This window comes from Protopterus annectens, chromosome 8.part0 (genome assembly GCF_019279795.1).
Source record: "Protopterus annectens isolate FY-2018-M chromosome 8.part0, PAN1.0, whole genome shotgun sequence".
Classification (NCBI taxonomy): Eukaryota; Metazoa; Chordata; order Ceratodontiformes; family Protopteridae; genus Protopterus; species Protopterus annectens.
The window spans coordinates 1,842,353,314-1,842,375,389 of record NC_056741.1 but is presented as its reverse complement, the minus strand read 5'-3'; positions in this window follow the sequence as shown (position 1 = coordinate 1,842,375,389).

The following is a 22,076-nucleotide window of genomic DNA, read 5'->3' as shown; positions in this document are numbered from 1 at the left end:
CTATTAATTTATTAATAGATTCCATAACTAATTGCATAGTATAACCTCTATGTAACAATACATTAACAAGTTTTGTAATCTGCCTTTCCAGATCTTGATAACTATTACATAATCTGGACAACCTAACCATTTCACCATAAGGTAAAGATTTAATAGTATGTGGGGGGTGACAGCTAGTACCAAATAAGTACTGATTTCCATCTGAAAATTTTTGATGAATAGTAGTAAGAATATGTTCACCTCCTCTACCTACTAAAGTAATATCTAAGAAATTAACTATTGTTCCAACTTGTAAACCATCAAATTTAATGTTGTGTCTATTATTATTAAGTTGAGATATGAAATGGTCAACAAAATCACGACCACCTTTGCACAGAAAAATCAAATCAATATAACGAAAGTATAAAATCACATAATTCTGTACAAAGGAATTGGTATAAATATAATCCAACTAAAATTTTGCCATAAGAATATTAGCATACATTGGGGCAAATGGTGCCCCCATGGCAGTACCTCACACTTGGTGGTAGATAATTTCATTAAAACTAAAGAAATTATTTGACAAGCAAAATTGAGTCAAATCTAAAACATAATGAGAAAACAGACTATCACCCAAAAAATAGTGTAAAGCTTGTATCCCATTGTATATAAGCTAACTACATCAAGACAAATCCAAAACATATCTTGAGTCCACATTACATGTGCAATTTTATCAATGAAATCAAAATAATTCTTAATATAGGAATCTAATTTTTCCCCAAAAGGTAACAGGTACTTATGTATAGTTTGCCCTACATTTTGTAAAAAATAATTAATGGCTGCCACAATGGGCCGACCCGGAGGGTTATATAAATTTTTATGTAACTTAGGGAGACAGTAAAATGTAGCCATTTGGCAATTCTCTGTACAAAACTTAGTATCTAAATCTTTTTTACAAAAATAGCCTAAACGAACACCTTTTTCAACAAGAATAGTGAATTGTTTGATGGATTCTATATAGTCTTATATTCACAAATTTGATAAGTTGACTTATTGTTAAGATGATCCATACATATTTGATAGTATTGAGTATAATGAAGTAATACAATTTTATTACCCTTATCAGAGGGTTTAATAATAAGATCATTCCTATTCTTTAATTTTTGCAAAGAAAGCCATTCATTCTTTGTCATATTAAAAGAACTAAAATTATTATCATAAGTATCTACTAATTCTTGTAAAGAAAAATATAACATTTCAGAAAATTGCGTTATAGTGCCATTAATATATGGAGGAATAAACTTACTATGACACTTTATACCATCAGTATTTAACAAGGTATAAGCATTAGGTGCTACAAAATCATCATTATTAGAAGTACAAGAGAAAAAACTGTCATCACTTAAGTCACTATCAAAACTACAATTTTCGGTGTTATCAAAATTACAACTGTTACTCCTTGTAAAAAAAAATAAAAATTTTAAATGTAATTTCCTAATAAATCTGAATGCTTCCTGTTTAATAACATGATTTCTAGGAATAACTGTTGGCACAAATTTTAAGCCTAACTGCAAAACAGAAATTTCTTCTTCTGGCAATGAAACACCAGACAAGTTAACAACATTAGAACTATTAATTTCAAAAGAAGTCAAAGATGTACTAATTCCATCTGCTACGTTTTGAAATCTGCTTAGGCTGTCCTTCACTCGATGGAGAACCCACGCTAATTTCTTTTTTCTTGTTGCCTCTTTAATTATTGTCTGAATTGACCAGAAAGTGCTGTTTATGAGCCTGTGGATTTTGCGCATCTGGCAAAGGAGGGAATTCTAAAATATCCCCTTCAGAGTCAGTAGTAAAACCAACTCCTTCTGACGAGGCAAAAGAAACAGATAATTGTTTTTTACTCCGGTTGTTTCTCTGTCCCATCTGTTTAGAAAGTAAATTATATGAACTTTTCCATAGGAAAGCCCACCCATTATTATAGTCCCGTATGTCTCTCTTAATTTTAGTAGATTTAATATGTACTAGTTCGTTTTCAAACTTGTTTAACTTGTCTTGCAAACTTGAAAAAATATTGTTAACTTTATGTTCACCTACCACATTAAGCAAATTAGAATGCATATCCTGTAATTCACGTTGCAATTTGGTTTGAAGTAAGCGCTCTCTCTCTACTAATATATTCACCCATTCCATAGCACAGGAATGGACAGCAGTAAGCCATCTGTCTTTAAATACAATATCCGTAACATCTGAAGAATCAAATGGCATTGCTGGGCTTTTAAACGCTCTCAGCCCTCTCGGGGCAATATCAAGTTCAATATATCTATTCAAACTTAACAAGTTGAAATGGCAACGAGTCTCACGAAAAATAAGTTTCTCAAAGTTATCTACATTATCCTGAATATCTTTAGGAAACATACCAGAGGCAGAGTCTCCCAAACATCCAAACAGATTGAGAAACTTATGTTCTCTCTCTTCCATAAACTGAAGAGGGCAATATGCAGGTACGGAAGAATCATTTCTAACAACTGTAGCAGGTGTCCCCGGTAAAGCAGCTGACAAAACCGTAGTAGTAGAATCAACTTTTAAAGCAGAAACAGGAACACATCCTTGTTGAACAACAGCAGCAACATTAGGCACACCATTATTCACCAAACTAGAACCGGAAGTTGCATTAGATACTCCCGATAAAAGAAAGTTATCCAAAGTTCTTTGTGAGGAATTACCCAATGCACCTAGAATTCCCGAACCACCAGGAACCGGAGGGGTAGCCACACATATTCCCTGTCCAAACTTCTGGTTTATGTGGGTATGATTATGATAATGTTTTTTGCACAGCATGGACAGTCAATATATGACAATGCATACCTTGAGTCTATTATTACATGCATCAGTTTTGATCTGTGTATTGTCAGGGCTCATAGTTGTGGACTAAACTCCAACTCTTTGCCAGTTTTATGAGTCATAGTCATACAGTCATAGATTTTTACTAGTTTAATGACCCTGAAGAGCTTTCTAAACCTTATCCAAGGTTTCCCAAAGGAGTAATGATGCCCTGTATCCAAACAGGACATTGAGGGCCAGGCTTTTATAAGCTACTTCTGTCCATAAGGGACATGGGTGCCAGGCCCAGGGTAAATTTCCTGTTCCTCATCCCCTGATCTAGATTGTGCTTAAACTGGGTAATAAATGAACTCAACTTCATATGGATGGGAAGCCTGTTCCATAGAAGGAGCAGCCTGGGACTCAAATCTGTCTCTCCAGCATGTTCTGTTTAAGCCACAGGCAAAATTCAGGTCCTTAGACCATGTATTTCTGATACTGTTTAACTTACAAATACGCAGGAAATTCATAAGTGTGGTGTTTGTAGAGCCTTGTAAGCCAGGCATAGATAACTGCTAAGCAATCTATAGGAGACAGAGTAAAAGTAAAGGACTTTAAGGCACTCTGCATAAGGCAGATTTGTTATGCTCTGTATTCTTTTTGTGAGGAACCTCTGAGGTTGCTCTAGTTACTGCATATGCCTGGTCAGGTACATACTGACAGGAGCACTGTACTCTATGATTAGTCTAATAACAGCAGAGCACAGATGGATAATGACTTCTTTGGACCTAGTTGCCATACCCTTACTTATAAGTTGTGCAACCTAAAATAATTTCCTCACCACTGTGGCCACATGGTGGTCAAAGGTAAGGCTACTGTCTATGTGCATACCCAGATCCCTGTTCACAAGTTCACCTCTTAGGGGCATATTATTAACATGGTAATTAGCCAGAATGGTATAATTACACATTTCTTAGCACTGAGTTTAAGACCATGGATTTGGCACCATTTGTTAGTCAGAGAGAGGCCTTTTTGAAAAATGCTAGTGTCTGCAGGGGAGTCAATGATGACCTCCAGCTTGCAATCACCCGCAAACTTAGTCAGCCATAAACCTTCAGCATTTGCTTCCATTTCAGAGAAATAGATGCCAAAAAGGAGCGGACCCAGTACCAAGCCCTGAGGGACTCTGCTAGTGACTGGCCTCTTGGTGGAGGTGGCCTCACCTATTTTGACCTCCTGGGTCCTATCAGTGAGCCAGTTGGCTATCCCAGGGGGTGATAAAAGGATTTATACCTAAGTTAGTGAGTTTATCTATAATGTCTGAATGAGAAATTGTATCAAAAGCCTTGGCCAGGCCAAGGTAAGTTGTGTACACAGTCTTGCCTACATTCAATGCTTTGGAGAGTCTCTCAAATAGGTCCAGCAGATTTAATAGGTATTACTTGTCTTCAACAAACCTGAACTGTGATGCGGGTCCATCATTTATTTGCAGGTTATCTATATCCTCATTTATCATGTCCATGATGATTATTTCTATGGCCTTACATATGAGGCTGGTCAGACTTATGGGCCTGTAGTTACCCAGATCAGTGGTTGGACCTGCTTTGTACAGGGGGATGACTGCAGCTATCTTCCATTCCTTTGGCACAAAACTTAACTGTAGGTTCCAATTGAAAAGTGATTCAAGTGGACCAAATAGGTCATGTTTTATGCTATTTATTAAGTATCCAGGGATGTTATCAGGGCCCATGGATGCAGTGTTTTTGACTATGGAAAGTGTGTTGATGACCTGTTCCCTAGCAATGGCTGGGGGATTGTGGTATGCAGTATTTCCTTTGGACTGTTGGGGTAGGGGGTGAGGGGAGAAATTTGAGCTGAGCCTGTTCGCCAAAAGGTTGGTAATGGCCTCTGGTTCAGTGGGGTGATGCCATTTACAATACGGTCTGCTCATTGTTGTGTATTTCTCTTGTGGTTATAGACACAGCTATGAAAGCTTTTTGATTATTCTTTGCCTGAGAAGCTATTTTTTCTTCAAATTTAGCCTTTAAAGTGTTAATTAACCATCTTAGCTGCTTGTTTAGATTGGTCAGAGGGCTTTTATTATGAAAGGCTTTGTTCTGCCTTTGCTTGGCCAAGATTTTTTTCTTTTGTTGTTTACTTGATTGCTATTGTGATTCTACCAGCTTGGTTTGCCTTTTGAATTTGTCTTATTCTTTATTCTTAGTATCAGTGGGCACAGCTCACTCTATACAGCTATCAATATGGCTGTACAGAGGTTTTGTAACTAGCTCAGTGTATTCTATGGTGTTTACTGGGATTGGGGGTGCTTGGAATTTAGCCAAGGTGTCACTTAGTAGAGAGACCTTTGCTCATATACTGTTTATTCACTACATATGGCCCTTGTATATCTCTCTGTAATCTCATACTATAAGTCTTTTTACATTACTAAACTGTTTTAACATCTACTTTTTGTAGCATTTTTGCTCTTTAAGCAAAGGAAATTAATCAAACGGATCTTTTGAAATTGTGTATCACTCTGGTCAACAAGCAAGCAAGCAAGCAATAAATAAATAAATAAATAAATAATACTGTCTATGTTATATTTAATGAATAGGGCCTTCTAACTAAGCATGATATTTTAGACTAGGCGCTACCATTTTTTTTGTTTGTTTGTTTTTATTTCTCTCACCCCCTCCAATCACCTGATTGCCTACTAACTTCCAGCTACCTGACCTACACACACACACACACATACACACACACACACACACACACACACACACACACACACACACACACACACACACCCGTTCCACTTTCCCAAACCCTCATAGCTTCTCCTGATGGTCCTAGGTCTATCCCTTTGCTGACCAGGCCCCCTGACTCCTCAGAAAGTTGACCTTACAGATGGAGAGGGAGGATCCTGTGGGGACCTGCAAACCCAGTGCTGGGAGTCATCAGTCCCAGTAGTGACTGTTACTGGGAGAAGCAACATGCATTGATATCCTCACGTCTGTTACTCCCCATTACAGAACTTGCTGAGCTGTAAAGCTTTTGGCCACCACCAGAGGCCATACAGGCAGCAATTCTCCTCAAACTAAGACTGAACATCAGCTGCTTCATCCTGTCCCACCAGCCAGCCTAACCTGTGGTCAAGCACGGGGTGCTGGTAGTACAGACAGATGCCTTTCCTCTGCACCATCAGGTATTGTTAACAAAGCATTGTGTTCTGTCTTTGCTGTTGTCAGATCCATTTGTGATTTCCTCGTGGGTTGCCCAATTTATATTACTTTCCATCTGCTGTGTTTATTGTACATGTATTCATACATGCATTATTATGTAAATGTGTTCTGTAGCTACTGTTGTTCAGATCTGTGACACCAGCCTCTTTGATGACTGCTATGCATACTGGATGTTTAGTATTTCACTTATATTTTTCAGTTGTATTTACTGTTCATCTCAAATGTTTTTTTTCAGTTTTGTGAATGTATTAATTATCATTTTGGTACAGAATGATGTTTTCATTTAATTTTGTTTTATTGTGCAATACTGTAATTGCAATAATTTTCATATTGTTAACAAATGTTTTATTTGTGTTTATGTCTCTTGCTCCAAGTCATGGCTGAAAACAGGGCCGGATTCATGAATGCCTACACTAAGGGTACACTAAGTGTACCTGGTTTGTATCCAAGAACATCCCTACCACATTTTTTTGCTGTCTGTTAAAAAAGAAAGATTGTCCTAAGTGTATGCATAGTCTACACCTTGTGGCAACCTTTATGAATACCCCTAGATATTTAAGGCTGCAAGAAAATCAGTATGAAAACTAAAATTAGGGGGAAGAAGGTGTGAGTTATGCTTGTGCTATCTGTTCACTCAGAAGAGTGTACACTTAGTGTAGGCATTCTTTGTGTACACCTAGTGTAGGCATTCTTTGTGTACTCTTAGTGTAGGCATTCATGAATCCAGCCTACAGTATTTGGTCTAATTCACATACGAGGTTAATTAAAACTAGTTCTTTTTTCTCTCAATGAATTATTATAAAATGGAAGAAAGGATGCTCTCCTTTCCTATTATTAATTATTTTAAAGGGCTTGTTTTTCCAGATTCCATCTCACTCCCAAAGGATCAACCAAAGGAGTTTTATCCTCAGGTCTAACTTCACTGATGTGCATAAAAAGAAAAACAGTAAAAAATGGTCATCCTTTAGAGCTTATTACCATTAATAGGAAATGCAGCCTGAATGGTTACACTGGACCTGACAGATGCTTACAGGAAGACCTTCTCAGTTCAGTTGTCATGGAGAACATTCCTGAGATTCAGAATCACGGAGGATCACTTTCACTTTTCCTTCTTGCCATTTGACCTCTCATCTCTCTACAGTTTCTCCAAATGCAAAGATCCAGCATTTTTTCATCTCAGGGACAATGGTATTCACAATTGCCTACACCTAGGCAACTGCCTGATTCTGGATCCATCAATCAAGACCCCATAATACAGCATTCACTGCATAACGAGCCTCATTCAGTGGTTGGGTATTTTAGTTAGTCCATGGAAATCCAAGATCTCTCTCTCTCTCTCTCTCTTTCTCTTCTCTCCCTCTCTCTTGAGAGGGCATTCTAGACTGATGCTATCAGACCACTACATCCAGTAGGCTTAACGGATGTCCACTTCAAACTCCCATTTTGTCACCTTGGCAGAACAGACATTCTAATGAAATTTAAGTGGAGAGTGTGTGCCCACACACCCCCAAGCAGGGAGCTATACTCCTTGCACCTCTCTGATTAATATAACTCCAAAGTAGCCAAACCTATCAGCAAGTTACATCAGTTAGCAAGGAGTTGCCTGTTCAACTTTTAGGTCAAACCCAAGCAGCCTGATACAAAGGCCTATAGAGTGAAGCACAGTATAGTGGTTAGTAAGGAAAGTACAGTTGTGTAAAACCTTACCATAACAGTTGATGTCATTCTTTTCACTGTTGCAGTATTCTTTACAATAGGGATCCAATGCCAAGGGTAGCCTGATGTACAGCCATTATACCAAAGCCTTTAGGTTGTAAATGCTCCCTTCACAAGGCATAGGGCATAAAGGTGACATACAGACATACCATCCTCAGAACTGAAAAGCCCCAGTAGGAATGACACTCTAAGGATATAAACAGGAAACGCGTACATCCAGAAGCAGAAAAGGAACAAAGGAGAAGAGAGGGAGTGAATACTGCAACACTGAAAAGAAGGACATCTACTGTTATGGTAAGATTTTAGACCACTGTACTATGTCCTTCCATATCACTATTTCAATATTCTTTACAATAGGGTGTGTACAAAAACTCAGGAAGAAAGTTGGGAGGAGGATGGACAAGCACAGCCCTCAAGAAACCCATGTAAGATAGCCCTGAAAAAACTGACTCTAGCCTTAGAAACAACATCGTACTTATAGGACTAAGTTCCTGAAAAATGCACCAGAAGAAGCCACAGGTCTAGTAAAATGAACCCTAACAGAAGAAGGGAGTATTTTCCCATGAAAGGTATAACAAAAGGAAATGGCTTTAGATATCCACAAAGAAGTGGTTTCCTTGGAAATAGCCAAACATAAAGACCTAGGATGAAAGGAAACAAAGTTGATCAGATTTTTGAATGGCTTTACTTTTAAACCAAATAATATCTGAGTTGTCTATGCAAATCCAAGGCGTGAAGAACCTTCTCATTAGCAGATTGTGGAGAAGAGAAAAAGGTGGACAATTGAATAGACTGACTGAGAGACAACTCATTAACCACCTTGGGCATAAAAGAAGGATTAGTACGAAGAGACACCCTGTCCCTATGAAAAAAACAAAAGAGGAGGAACAGCCATAGTGGCTTGCAGCTCAGACACTCATCTGGCTGAGGTAAGGGCCAAAAGAAGAACAGTGTTCCAAGAACAATGCTGCAAAGAAGCTGAAGTTGCAGGCTCAAAAGGAGCCTGAGTCAGTTTTATCAGAAAACATAATTTAGGTCCCGGGAAGGAGGAATGGGCTTTCTGAGAGGCCTGCTATGATGGACACCTTCAAGAAATTGTTTGACCTCAAATAAAGAAGCCAAAGGGGGACTCAAAGGTAGACAAGCAGAAATAGATGATAGGTTGGCTTTAACAGAAGAGTGTCAACCCAACACTGAATAATTCACACAAATAAGAAACAACCAAAGGAACTTCCACAGTAAGTGGATCCAGGTTACGAGAAATATACCAGACAGCAAATCTCTTCCATTTGGATACATAAGATTTTCTGGTAGTGGGTTTCCTGGTCTCCTGCAGGACCCAAAGAAGATTCTCATAAAAAGGTGCCTAACAGTGATCAAAACCCTATCATCCACAATGTCAGTTGAAGAGTAGACAAGTGGGGGTGGATGAGAGACCTCTTATCTTGTGTGAGTAGGTCCACCCTGTGAAGTGATTACCCTTGGTTAACTGCAGAAGAAGAGAAACTCAATGATATCTGGGCCAAAAGGGAGTCACCAACAAGATTTTGGGACCATCCTGTTTTATCTTGAACAGGACCCCCGGTAGGAGAGGAAGGAAATAGAAGGCATAAAGAAACATCCCCTTCCAAGATAAAGAGAGGGCATTCACCTTCCATGCCAGAGGACTTGCAACTCTGGTGCAAAAGAGAGGAAGTTGAATGTTCAGAGGGCAGGCAAAAAGATCTATTTTAGGAGTACCCCACTGGTCAACAATGTCCAGAAACACATCTCTATGAAGCATCCACTTGTGAGATTCTGTTGTGGACCTGCTCAGAGAATATGCCACAATATTTTGATCTGAAGGAATATAAACTGCCTGATGGGTCACCTAATACTGGACAGCTAGATCCTAAATCTGAAGAGCCAGTCTGCACAGGAGATAATATTTTGTCCCCCACTGCTTGTTGATATACCATATCACTGTGGTATGTCTGTGAAGACTTTGAGGGGGCCCCAAAAGAAGAAGAGAACAAAAAGCCTGAAGAACTAAGAGAAGGGATCTCATCTCTTTGATATTGATGTGGTCTTTCCCTTGTCAAAGAGATCAAAGGTTTTGCACTTTCAGAGGACCAAAGGAGACCCCATCCCATGTCTGAGGCATCTATAAAGAGCTTCTTAGAGGAGACTGGAGGTAGAAAAAGAAGCCATGGGTCAATGGACAACTGGTAACTCCACCACTGAAGTTCCAGTTTGAGATAGGGGTGAAGGAGAATTATAAAATCCAAAGGATGAGAATGTTGAAGCCAGATTGACTTTAGGAACCACTACAGCTTTCTCATATGAAGTTTGGCCAGAAGAAGTATAGCAATGGTGGAACCATGTATCCCAGTGCCCTTAGAAACTCCCTAGCTGTAATGGAGTCCAGAAGAAGATGGGAGTAAAAAAATGCAATCAGAGTTAAGGCCTTGGGAAGAAGCAGATATGCCAGCATTGGAAAAGTCTGGAGTCTGCACACTAGAAAATCATAATCCTGAGAAGACTTTAGGAATGTTTTTTTGGAAATTCACTGTAAACTCTAGGCTTTGCAGAAGACAAATAGCAAAGTGAAGATGCTGAAGTAAGATCTCTGGAGAAAATCCTGAATGAGCAGATCATCCAGGTAATGAAAGATCTGTATTCTCCTCAATCTGCATAAAGCAGTCACAGGAGCAAGGCTTTGGTAAAGATCCTTGGGGCAGTACAGAGGCCAAAGGGCAAAGCAGAAAAATGAAAATGCATGGAAGCAACAGAGAAACATGCAAAGGAGATGAATTGGGATAAGGAGATAAGCATTCTTGAGGTCCAGGGAAAATAGAAAAGCCTGAGGAAGAAGAAAAGGAAATAAGATTTGAAGGGATAGCATCCAAAAAGAAGGAATCTTCAAAAAGCTGTTTAGCTGAGAAAGAGAGATCCAGAATGGGTCTCCAGGTGCCTTCCTTCCTGGGGACCAAAAACATTCTGGAGTAAAATCCCTTCCCTCTTTGAGGACTTGGAAATTCTTGAATTGTTCTTTGAGACAATGGGACTTGAAACACCTCTGGAAAAAGGGCAGTTGTTCCTGGGGCGTTTGAGAAATGGCCAAAACTAGGGGAAGAGATTTCCAAACCATGTAATACCTTTGGTGGATTATTGATAGACCCAAGAATCCTGAGTGATCTTTAACCAAATAGGAAGAGACAGGGAAAGATGAAAGAGAGAGAGAGAGAGCTGTGACTGAGAAGAGAGAGGCAAGGATAGTCGGACAGCACCTGGCTTGTCTAGAAAAGGAGGCTTCTGAGCTGATGGAGTTTAAGTAGAAATAGGAGGAGGAGCCCTTCTACCACCCTTGTTACCTTTGGGGGAGGATGAGACTGTCTGCGGAAAAAGGCAGGTTTATTAGGGTAACTCCTTTGAAACTTGGGAACAGGCAAAACAAAAATATGTTTCAAATCCTGTAAAGCTGTACTCTTTTGCTGAAGGGATTTAAATAGCTCAGCAGCAGCACCAAAAAGATTTTTGTTTTCTAAAGGAGCATCCCTCAACTTAGCCTTAATACCATCAGATGAAGGTTGTAGTCAAAGTCAGGAACACCTGCTCGACACAGAACCAAAAGCAGCAACTCTAGGCAAGGCATCACCTGCATCATAGCTACATTTAAGTGAATGGTGAGCAACTTTAGAAGATGTCCTTAGTAAAGAAAGAGCTGAATTCTTACCCTCAGAGTCAGGAAGATCTGAAATAACATGACAGGCCTGAGAGAAAAGAACTAAAATATAACTGGTCATATACGTCTGGTAGTTTACAGATTTAAAGGCCAAGGTAGCAAAAGTATAGACTTTCTTACCCAACCTCTTCATAGTCCCGCTGCAACTTTGTGGAAGGCAAAAGTTTAGATGGCTTATCAGAAGCAACAGAAACAACAGAAGGGTCAGCAGAGGGGCACCTATAAAGGAATTTGCAATCCCCAGGCACCTTATAAACCTATTAATTTTTAGGAGCAGGGGCCAGGGAGTCATTAGCCTGATAAGCTGTGGAAAAGGCATCCAACATGACAGCCAGAACAGCAGAAACAGCAGCGGGCCTAGGAGACTCCATTTGAAGAAGTTCATAGTACCTTCTCTGAACATCAAATACCTGTGCACAATCCCACTTAAAAAGATTCCATCATATGGGAGATTGTGTTACCAAAAGGAATCACCTCAAAAGGAGACTCAGGACTGATAGAGTCCTCCTCATTGGAGCTATAATCCAAGAGAGAGGGAATTTGTGAAGAAATAGGCCAAGGATACCTCATCAGAATCCACATTCTCATCAGATGAAACCTGCTCCCTAGGCCTTTTAAGAAGGGGTGAAGACCAAGGGGGAGAGCAGGAAACAAAATTGTTGAGGAAGTTTCAGAGCCATAAGGGCTTGTGTGAAATTTTGCCATTCACTTTGAGGATCTTTGAGAGCAGGAGAAAGGTGCTTAGTTTTCTGCTTCTTTTTCAAGAGGACATCACTCCAACCCCCAACAGCATTCAATAGGGGTAGTAGTAATCTCTTCTGTAACCAAGATTTGAGGAACACCCCTAGGCCCTTCAAAAATAATTAGCTGCAGTTCCCCTGAACATCTAAAGCGGACATCTGCAAGGCTTCCATGGACATGCAAGAAGCCAGATCCATGCTGGCCTCTGAAGCAGTCATGGCAGAGGAATCTGACTGAAAAAAATGGGCAGTCCTCTGAGCTTTCACTAACCTCAAGAGAGACGTCCGATGAAGATGCTACATCTGAAGAATCCAACCAAGCTTTTTTGGTCTACTTCTTCATGGACAGCTAACCATCGGGCCCTGAAGATTCCTCCACAGGATCTTTAACCAACAATCTAAGACATTGATTTTCTAAATGAATCATTGAAGAAGAGAGCCAACTACACAAAGTTTTTAGAACAAATACCTGAAAATGGTATAAGATGTATGGTCGTGAAAAACACCTAAGTAAAACAAACACTGCTTGTGATGATCCTTACAGGAAATCTGTCTCCCACGCTTGCATTTCCCATTTCTGAATAACATGAAACCCACAATGAAAAAATAAAAGGAGATAAGAAGAAAATATCCCAATGGGTCACTTATCTGAAAAGCAGCATGGTAACCAGCAGATGAATGAGCATTCAGACTGATGACTGAAGATGGCATTCAGACTGGAGCCAAAGAAGTTCTGAGAATGGTACATGTATACATTACATTTATGCCCTATGCCACGCATGGGGAGCATGTGTGTGAGGTATGGTGTACCTATTACAACCTGAAGGGTTTGGTATACTTGCCAGAAATCATGCTACCCTTGGCAAGGGATCCCTATTGTTAAGAATACTGCAACAGTGATATGGAAGAACAATCAATTCCTTCAAGAAAATAAGTTTTTGCAGTTCTGATGGTAATGGAGGAGATCACCTACCTCTTGCCTGTCCCATGGTTGCTAGAATCTCTCTCACTTTTGTATAAGAAGAGCCTAGCTTATTATTCTTTTAGACTGCACATTTCTGTCACTCTGGCCTGAAATCTGGAAGAATCACGCGTCTTATTCATGTCAACAGTCTGGTGAATTATGAATGAGGTGATCAACCTTAGGCCTCCCAACCATGTAGCTCCCTCCTGAATGGGATTTAAATGTTATGTCTGAGATCCCTTTTTGTGTTAAGTAATCCACATTTTCATTAAAAATAGATAAAATCTACACAACACATTCACTCTTTACAAAAACTCACAATTTATCATTGTAATGCAGCTGAAAGATTTCTTTGAGGACTTTATATTTATAATAAAAATAAAACAACATAGATTATGACAAAACAACACATATATCCATGCATGTATGCAAAACTATTCAAGGGGTCATAGCTTAGCTGCCCTTAATTTTTAAACAGGAATCCAGGACACTTGATCATTAAGTTGAGGGGTGGCAATGTCATTCAATATTACTTGCTATAATAACTCATGATATTCCAAGAGTGATTCCCATTGACCCCCCCCTCCCCAAGGACTTTGATCAACTTGTTCAAGTATCCATAACAAAAAAGCACTCTTCCTACAATTAATGCAGTGTTTTGCTAATGCATTAGTAAGTACCCCCTTCCTTATATCTTTATTATGTTCATATATTCTTACTTGTAAAGTTTTCTGTTTTGCGAACATAGTATGAAAAACAGATTTTACAATATGCTAAATAAACCACTCCTTTAGATTTACAATTACCAAAATAACCAGTGATTCACAGTTAACAACATATGGACACTGTTTACAAGCCCTACATTTGTGTGCCCCGTTTTTGTTCTTATTGATTACTCCTTGCTTTTTCTTGTCACCCCTTTCCAAAATATCCTTAACATTGGGTCCTGTCTTATAAATAAATATAGGAGGCATAGAAAAAAAACTCCCAATGTGTTGTGCATCTTAGAAAAACTATCCCAATACTTCCTAATTATTCCTTGAACTTCCTTGCAGTCTGGATTGTACTTTAAACTAAAAACCCTCCTATAATTATTGTTATTTAGTTCAACCGATCGCATCATTTGTGTTCAAAATTTTTGCTACAAGTAAGGGTTCATATTTTATCTACCATCCCCCATAACCTCAAAGACTACATTTGAATAATATTAGTAGGATAATTTCTCTCCAAAACATTTTTTATCTTTTCTATTTCATCAACAAAATCTTCATAGTGTGAGATCATGCAGGCTCCCCTAACCATTTGTCCTTTAATGATGTTTTTCTTTAAATGTGGGGAATGTTCACTCCCATAATGTAAATAGGAGTTTGAACCATACATTTGCAACAAAGGAGCTCTGGAGCATTAAGCCATTCAAGGATGGCATGTGATCCACATGAACTGAGTGGCTGAATGGAAGCAAATGGCCACACTGGGCCATCGCAGCAGGCATTGCACCATCGCAGCGAGACAGAAGTACAAGTAGGATAATAACAAAACCTCAACTTGTCAAAAGGATGACAGGCATGATCACAGGTGTGGCCTCTCCCTTTGGGTATTTTTCAATACCTAGGAAAGAATAAGTCTATCAAGGTGTTGATGCTTGGTGGTAACAGGGAAATGGAAAGTCCCAAACTGGGTATAAAAAAGCAATGAATTGTTTTATAAGGTAATGGGAGAGCTTATTCCCTTCAACAGTCCCTATCAATAATCTAAATTTCCATCTTAGACCTAAGGGTTGAGTTATCAAAACAGAAAGCATAACTGCTCTGTAGTCTAGTCATAACATGTTTGTTGCAATAACAATAACTTTAATTAAAGTAAAATACAACTGAATGAGATCTTCATCATAACTGGACATCTTTGAGTAGTAGGTTCTTGCTGCAATAAGGTTCCCATTCTCTTCATTGTAACATTTGCTGCTAGGCCAGTTATCCATTTTTTCAGTCAAATAAAATTCTATTGCAAGTATTGAGGGGGGTAATATACTTTCCAGTCTATATCAGACTTAATTTACTGGGGCTGGATGATCTATCATTAATAGTGGCATTTGTCTCCACAACTTTACAGCTTCCCCTACCCTGATGCATCATCTTATAGTGCTAAAATCCTGAATATGCTCCTACATATTATGAAAGCACGGACCCTGGCAGGATCAAATATACTCATCAAGAGATCCTAACTGAAATCACAAACCTCAGTGAGAAAGACTTAAAAGCAATGACCTACATGAATTTCTGACAGTCACCCACCCGAGTCACCCCAACTTTTTTTGGCATTCCCAATCCCCACAAGAATCTACTTGATCTTCCTAACAGACCAGTGAAAGCCAGTGGTGGATCTATCACTGAACCTATCTTGATATATCTGCAGGTGCAGATCAAGTCCCTATCTGAAAGCAACAAATCGTTCATACTGGATTCCCTGGCTTCCTGAGAAAGATCAAGGAAATCCAAGTGCTCCATGACTCCATCCTGGTCACAACTGATGCCAGAGTGTTATACACAGTCCTCCCACATGATTACTGCAGACAAGCAGTAACCAAAGCTTACAACAAGGAGTGGGAAGCCCTTCCCAGGGATACTGAATCCATAGGAAGGCTGCTAAAACTTTTGCTTAACAATAACTATTTTCAACTTGAAGGTAAATATTTTAAACAAACCACAGGGATTGCAATGGGAGCAGCCATGGCTTCAGGCTTGGCTAACACCACACTAGGAAAATGGGAAGAGGAATATGTGTATAACTCCTCCTTTTACCCACAGATGGCCTGTTACCCCTGCTTTATCGATGACATCTTTATTATTTGGAATGGGACCCTAGATCTTCTTGTGCATTTTCTGGAGCTCATCAACAATTCCACAAGTTTCCTCTACTTTGCCACCACCCTCAGCCTATGCAGTTAATTTTTTGGACATCCAGATTAGTAAAAATCATGAGGTAGGATTACTCAGCAGTGACTTGTACTGAAGACCCACATGGATCAAATTGCTACTCCACTACAGCAGCATGCATCTGAAGAAAATAAAAATGAATGTAAGGACTGAGGAAAGCAAGAGTGACTAAGGAAAAATAATTATTCATAAAAAAAAAATCATAGAACTACAAAAAGGCTTTCTGGCTTGAGGATATTGCAACCGATTCATCAAACAAATCATAGACCCCATCATTATTTGTAAAGAAAACAATGACCCCAATCTGGAACAAACCTTAGACCATACTCACAGAAATCTCTGTACCCTCATCAGACACAGGGACAATGATAGGTGGAGGACTAGCACCACATTCACCTCTTCATTGGACTTTAATAACGACATCAAAAGAACAATAAACAACTGGAGCATTATTGATGAGAACAAGACTCTGAATAAGATCCTCCCCTCAAAACTGGCCTTCACCATCCTTAAAACAAGAGCATAAGGTACTATGTAGAAAGAAGAGTGCCAGTAGAAGACTTGCGTCTTAGGAAAAGCACCTATCAATGCGGCCCACCTTTCTACAACTATTGCAGATTCATGAGCAACCAGAAGAAATTTTGAAGCACAGACTACAGTAACTGCAGCTCTGACACAGTTGTTTGCAGATCACAATGCAAGCTTTGTCTGGTGTTTTATGTGGGAAAGACTATCAATAAGTTAAAGACACACAGTCCAATCAAATCCTTGGTCAAGCACACTAAGGAAAATGTGGACACACCACCTTCACATTTCATGGCATTAACAGGATCCACTATGAAGACATGGATGGCAATAGAAATGACAGACTAGAGAAAAAGGAATGAGAATGGTAGATTCAAATGAGACAAGGAAAACCAGCAGGCCTGAATACCCCATTTTCTATTAACTGCATACTGAACCTTAGAAAATTGGCTACACAATTTTGAGATAATGGCCAGTATAAATAAATATATATATATATATATATATATATATATATATATATATATATAGGTTTACCATCATAATATTGAATGACAAATGGTTGAAACTGAATTGGTTGAACACACTATATTGAATGATCAAAATGTTGAAATTAAATTAGATTCATACTAGGCTAACTGCCCTTGCAAGCCATTTTAAGCCTAGCCAATTATCCCCTGTGGGATTCAAACCCTGTACCTTGCATTTGTAAGGCAAACACCTTAACCATTAGGCCATCCTCCCAACCCTCACAATGTCAAAATGATCGAATCTGCCCATTTCTGCACTGTAGTGTGATCTCAGAGTTGATATAATTAAGTGGGGGGTGTAGGGGCACAGCCCCCCACATGGGGGGACCAGGGGGGCATAGCCCCCCTGCAAAATAGTAGAGTTGTTCACATTGCTTTTTCAATGTAATGATTGTAGAAATTTTGACAATTAAATGTTTTGGGTTGGGATCTAATTTTTCGACCAAATGATAGTTTGACATTTTGTCATTCAATATTATGATGGTAAACCTGTATATGTATATATATATATATATATATATATATATGGGTCTACTTTATTTGCCCGAACTTCCAATTGCCCAACACCCATTTGCCCGACCCCATCTGACCGAAATTTCATTTGACCGACACTTCATTTGACTGACACTTCATTTGACCAATAAGTATTATTGGCAAGAAAATGGGATATGCCCACTTCCCCACTGTAGTGTGACCCTGGAGTTAGAATATATAGTTAGGGGGGTGTGGGGGTGAAGCCCCCACACTTTATTTCATATTATATTGTTTAGTTTTGCTTTAATATTGCTTAGTAAAACAAAAGTAAGTAAATATATATATATATATATATATATATATATATATATATATATATATATATATATATATATATATATATATATATATATATATATATATATCTATAATACATGGGTCTACTTTGGTCGAAAACACATTTGGTCGAAACTGACTTCATTAAGCACACTTGACTGAAAGCTCACTTCACTGAAAACTCATTTGGTCGAAACTCATTTTGCCGAAAGTTATATATAGCCATTTCCCCACTGTAGTGCAATCCTGGAGTTAGAATATAAGGTAAGGGGGGTGTGTGTCACATAGTTTAGTTATAAGGTGTCTTTTGGAAAGGGTTATTTATTTAACTTAGAAGTATACATGTCTATGATTTAAAACATTTAATATAAGTGGGGGCTAGGCCCCCCACAGCCCCCCTTACTTAATATTCTAACTCCAGCGTCACACTAGAGTGGGGAAAAGGCCATGTAGAACTCTTGATGAAATGAACTTCAGTGAAATGAGTTTTCAGTGAAGTGAGCTTTCAGTGAAGTGTGCTGGGGAAACTTACTTTCGACCAAATGTGTGTATATATATATATATATATATATATATATATATATATATATATATATATATATATATATGGCTAACCTTCATACCTTTCTAACTTCTCTCATAGACCTAGATTATAAATGTAACTAATATTAACATCCAGCCATTATGCTCTATGCCTCCCATTCTCCTTGACAATTCATTGATATCTTTGTTGTTTTACTGAATGATACCTGTTTGACTGCAATACTACCTGTTGATTGTAATACTACCTATTGATTGTAATGCAAATATTTTTTCTTTGTAATTCATTATGTGATGAAACTTTGTATTGTCGAGCTTTTCTCCCCGGGCCTCCACTGAAAATGGGCTCTCGAGCCCAGTGGACCTCCCCAGTCACCAAACTGGAATAAATAAATAAATAAATCATATATATATATATATATATATATATATATATATATATATATATATATATATATAGTCATATTTCTATGTAGCTTGTATTAGTTATATATAAAAAAGTAAAAGAAGAAAAAAAAATGAAAGATATAAACTCAACAGCCTAAACAGGGGTATCTCTTATTTGGCTAAATACCTACCAAGCGAGCTCCATGTTGCCCACAAGAGACTAAATCTTATTTTTATTTATTTATATTTATTTTATTTAACATTTGTTAACCGGGAAATTCCGACTTGGAACACAGCCAATTTTCAGCGGAGGCCCAGGGAGAAAGGCTCCATATGCATGTCTTTATAATGTGGGAGGAAACCGGAGCACCCGGAGAAAACCCACACGAACACAGGGAGGACATGCAGACTCCACACAGAAGGCACCCCAGCCGAGAATCGAACTGGAGAACTTCTTGCTGTGAGGTGACAACGCTACCGCTGCACCACTGCGCCATCCATCCAAATCAACCCTGGATCATTAGCAATATTTAAACTATTTTAGATGAGCACATCTAATACTGGAACTGTCAACTATAGGAATCAGCACATGAATGTAGACCCACCCCTGCAGTCAGATCTGGGGAAGGTACATGAAAGTGCTACAGAATTGGTTCCAGAAAGCTGAGAGTCTCTTTCTATCTTTATAGTTATTCCTTTTCGTTTTACCAGTTTATAGTGGTTTAAGCTAGGCATGTAATTTACTGGAAAGCAATATCCATGCTTAGGCAATACTTAGATTGGTTTTATAATAAAGAAAAATAACCGCAGTGTAGAAGGTGATAGATTAAGGCACAAGGTTTTTTTTAAAGTTAGACTTGATTTTGCTTTGCAACCACATTTTGCTGCACTTATGTTTAAAACATTTTGAGAAGATTTGTTATCTTTCATTAGATGCAATTGAAATGTAGCTTTTAACTATTTGAAAAAAGGTAAAACTTGTTTAGCAAGGCAATATTCTAGACCCGGTCCCCAGTGGTGATCCATCCCCCACTGATGGCACTACCCCTGAGGATGGACATATCTTGAAGAACTGCCTCTGTCTGAACAATTGAAATAAGTGCATGTTTTTACAAGCTTTAACACATCATCCAAGCAGCGCTCATCTGCCTGTAAAGAACTATTTACAAATAAAAAGATGTCTTCAGACAAGAAGCAGTTTTGAAAGTCTTACTTTCATTTTTAACCATTTTTCTGTTGTGTGATACTTTCCACCACTATATTCTTTTGGATAATGTGGTACTTCAGTAGGAACACTGCTATTTTTTTCCCCTGTAAGCCATGAGGTTTTAATCTGGTGAGATTTTTCACAGACATTTTTTAGTTGGTTCCCTACCACAGGCAGAGGATTTGCCTCCATGATTTGGTTTGGAAGCCACTATTTGTTTGGCTACCCAGATGTATAAGATGCCTCTCATTCCCCTGTACAGGACTATACATTTTGCCTTCTGAGAGTCTCTCTCTCTCTCTTCACTGAAAAAACAAGAGGAGAAAGAAATAATGATATACTCCATTTTGCTCCTAATGAGTGAAAGGGATAAAGGCTTCTCCTTGCACATGCAGAGATGTTGATAGGCCTATTAATCCACAGCTGGTAGAATATTACCCATAATATGTTTATTATTACACAGGGGTCTTGTTATTTGTGCATCTCTGCTTATGATGGTTATTATACTTTTGTCACCAACGAATTAATCTAACCTGTGTTTGAGTATCATCACTGACTAATAATAAATCACTAGTATGGAAAATCTGTTTCACAACTTACTTATGCTCCATTCACACCCACATTTAAGATAGACTGATTTCTAATGTGAAAAGGTAATCAGAGCAGATCCATGAAGCACACGTGTGCACTGGGCTGTATATAATTTTGGATCCAAAATTCCATAAAAGTAAGATATAAACACAGCTGGTGAATATATATGCAATAAAATACTTTTAGACTGACCATATTTTAGATTAAACAGGTTATTAATTCTTCTCCTGAAATATCTCTTGCATGTTTTCATTCAAATCCTTAATTCTTTGGATGAAATATTTGTTGCATATTTTCATGCAAAGAAAGGTTCTAACTATATAATATTAATGCATGAACAGCAGTCAGCAAGTAAACAGTTTACATTGCAGTACAGGCAGAGAAGAATTATCTTACTTCTGCTACTAAAGTTCAATAGGTTCATAGGTTCATAGGCTGATACTAGGCTATCTGCCTTAGGGCATTTACAGGCCTAGCCAGAGTGTGTTTGGCTTTCGCCACCCTTCCTAGATTAGTTGACTGTGCCTCTGTATAGTAGGTCACAGAAGATAGCCCATTTAAGGTTAGTTTACCATGCCTCTGTCTAGCAGTGACACAGAAGAGATCCCAAGGGTAAATTTACGATCTCCCATCCAAACGCCAAGATTCTTCTTGAAGAGGGTCATTGAGGGGCTCTGTCTGACATGGATTAGGATTTTGTTCCAGAGTGAGGGGAGCCTCTGGGATATGAATCTGTCCCTCCAGCATGTTCTATTTATTTCTGTGCTGAGGTTTAAGTCACTGGAGTGTGTAGTTCTGATGGATTTGGATTTCTTGAGGTGGAGCATGTCCATTAATTCTGGGTTGGACATGGCTTTATACGTCAGGCACAGGTCGCCTCTGAGTAGGCAGTAAGCAACTGAGTAGAGCTGGAGTTTCTTTAGCCTAACTGCGTAGGGCATCTGTTTGAGTCCCTTGATCCTCTTAGTGAGGTACTTTTGGGGTCTTTCTAGTTGTAGCAGGTGTCGGGTAAGGTACATCCCAAATGGGGCATTGTATTCAATTATGGGCCTGATGAGTGATGAGTAGAGGGGCACAATGACCTCTCTTGATCTAGATGTGAACCCCTTTGTGATAAGCTGGGCTATATAGAATGTCTTTCTAACGACTTTGGCAATGTGATTGTCAAAGGAGAGATTACAATCTACTTGGGTCCCCAAATCCCTAATTACTTCTTCCGTACTTAATGGATTACCACCTATGTGGTAATTTGTGGGCATTTTGTTTTTCCCAAAGGGGATGACTATGCGCTTTTTGGCATTTAGCTTTAGGCCATGGCTCTGGCACCAGTTATCCATCTCTGTGAGACCTTTTTGGAGGATGCTT